The sequence below is a fragment of the Chaetura pelagica genome, unplaced genomic scaffold (genome assembly GCF_000747805.2).
Source record: "Chaetura pelagica isolate M959 unplaced genomic scaffold, ChaPel_1.0 scaffold109, whole genome shotgun sequence".
NCBI classification, from domain to species: Eukaryota; Metazoa; Chordata; class Aves; order Apodiformes; family Apodidae; genus Chaetura; species Chaetura pelagica.
Genome location: NW_009970725.1, coordinates 1,388,533 through 1,391,489, shown reverse-complemented (window position 1 = coordinate 1,391,489; position 2,957 = coordinate 1,388,533).

Here is a 2,957-nt window from a genome sequence, read left to right as displayed (position 1 = left end):
TGGCAGCATTAACATAACCTTCTCCTTCTCCTTCAGTTCTCCAAATTGAAAGTTTGCTCCATTGCTCCATATTTTACAATATATTATATTGTCCCCTACTTCACTTAGGAGGGAGCACTTCCATAGCAACCCACAAATGACTTTTTTGATACTGACAGTAACTCTCCTACACAGCTATAGACTCTGCTCTCCTATACTTCCCTATGAAGATAGGCTGATGAAGTCAGGGTTGTGCAGCCCAGAGAAGAGGAGGCTCTTTGGTCACCTTATAGCAACTTTCTAATATCTGAAGGGGTCCTACAAGAAAGCTGGGGTAGGGCTTTTTACACAGGTGTATAGTGAGAGGACAAGGGGTAATGGTCTGAAGCTTAAAGAGGGGAGATTCAGATTGAACATTAAGAAAAAGTTCTTTCCTGTGAGGGTGGTGAGATGCTGGAACAGGTTGCCTGCAGAGGTTGTGGATGCCCCCTTCCTGGATGTCTTCAAGACCTTGAGCAACCTGATCTAGCAGGAGGTGTCCCTGCTCATGCAGGGGAGTTGGAACTAGATGATCTTTAAGGTCCCTTCCAACCCAAACCATTCTATGATTCTATGATATTTAATTGAAGATACCTTGAGACAAAGTCTCAGGATGTTAAGTTCTGTCAACTGTTCTAATCTCCTAAACTTCCATACCACTCAAAGTAAACTCTAATCTTTCATGGAATCATAGACAAGATCAAGTTTCAACTCTCCCTGCATGGGCAGGGACACTCCCCACTAGGCCTTGTTGCACAAAGCCCCATCCAATCTCACCTTGAACACTTCCAGGGGTGGGGCTTCCACAGCCTCCCTGGGAAACCTGTGCCAGTGTCTCACCACCCTCATAGTAAATAATTTCTTCCTAATGTAAATGTCCCCTCTTCCAGTTTAAAACCGTTACCCCTTGTTCTATCACTACATGCCCTTTTAAAAAGTTCCTCCCCAGCTTTCTTGTAGGCCCTTTCAATTTTCTGCTATGATAAATCAGGGAAGTACTCTGAGCTGACCAGATAAACCTACAACACTTTGAAAGACACATGGTGCCTAATGACAAGATTTTATTTGGAAATAGCAGCTAGAACACTTAGCATTGTCTGGTCCTACCAGAGGAAGAAAATCCTTCCTATAAAAACAAGCGGGAATACCTATGCAAGCACAGGACTTCATTTCATGTACTCTACATTCTCTCTAGAAACTCACTAGCATTTCACTGATCTATTCTGATGAATTAAAAAATTTGCATAATATGAACTGTTAGAAGCAAAAGGCCAGTGGTGATCCTTGTATGAGAACATCACTAAGCAGTGTGCTCATTTAACCGGTTTGCAATAGCACACAAGGCACAAGTACAACAGAAAAGCACAAGTTCTGTGCAGCTGAGCATAATAGGTGCAACTACTCATATATTACACATAAGATTCTTAATAACATACTAAAATCCACACCATCTTCTCATTTTCAGACTGACTACCTGTTCTTGCAGTTTTCTGGCATGTCAGAATAACCTTCATAAGGAAGGCAATGCAGTCAACCCTAGTGATTCAGAGCACTGGAGTGATCTGTGTAACTGGAGTATTTGATTTCAAGTCACATCTGTGCTACAGAATAGAGCATTTTCCTAAGTGATTATCTAGATGATTATCCTTAAGATCAAAGGGTCAAGATACATGTTTTGCTCTTGCAGAATAGGTCTGGCACAGTGAACGTTGTGACAAGGGCTGCTGAGTGCCAGATGGCATAAACATAATGCTAAGGCGATCTTCTTCTGCACATAACTGTAGCGTCACGCTCTTTGAAGACACACACCACTGATGTGAATTAGTGCAAATCTGCCCCCTGCAGCCACAAAGCCCTTGCGAACATGACCTTCTTGTCCCTTCTCATGTTTTATATCAGCTGATCCTTGTCATGATTCAGATATACAAAGGATATAGAGTGCAGATCTCTGGCATGCAGGGACTCAGATTTGCCCAAATGGGAAGCAGGACACAGAGAGAAGGTCACTTTCATCTCAAGCCAAGACTGTGGGAACTGTTCTAGACATTAGCAGACCTTTATGTAGAAGAAGTTCAGCATGGAAGAAGATGCATAGCCTGTTCAAAGACAGCCAAAGTAAACAGTTTTAGCCAGACTCCCTTGTTTCTCTGTTTTTGTACTAGACATCAGAAACATTTGCCCATGTGATGTTGACATATATAAATTCAGTGCATAAAATACCACCTTGCAACAAAATACCACCATTGGCAATATTTTAATGTTGCCAGTGATTCTTTCCTGTAGTTGGGCCAAAGACTCATACTACTTTTCCACTCATGTCTTATTAGGTGAAAGCAGGCAGTGAAAACAAAACAAACAAACAAACAAACAAAACAAAACAAAACAAAAACACACAAAAAAACCCTCCTCTAAAACATGAGAAAGATTTAGTTTTAAAAAAAAATATATTGGGTTGGAATTTTTAATCCTAGCCTGGTTTTTATCCTCAGGCAATTTAATGTCACAGTACAGCGAGAATTCCTGGGTGTTTTGTAGTTTGGATAAGTCTAGAGGCCCTGCCTTTCCCATTTCTCTCCATAGCAATTGTACAGGGCTCACATAGCTGCTCATAGTCAACCAGAAAACACACACATCGATTGAAGCATTAGAATAATGTTGGGAAAGCATGGGAGTGTTTTAAGTATTTTTAAATAAAGAAGAAACATTCATTGTGTTCTGTCAACTTCAGAAAAAGTTAAGTTACCCAGAATAGTTGTTTCCTCTATCTGATCTTCCATCATATACACAGCCACTAAGAGAGAAAGCCAAAACTATATGATGTATCATTACCTATTAAATCAGTCATATAACAGTGATATTTGGCTTATTTGTGTCTGTTCTGTGCCTAGACCAAAGCTTTCAGGAGAGATTTAATTTTAATAGTTTAGGGAATAGGGAAA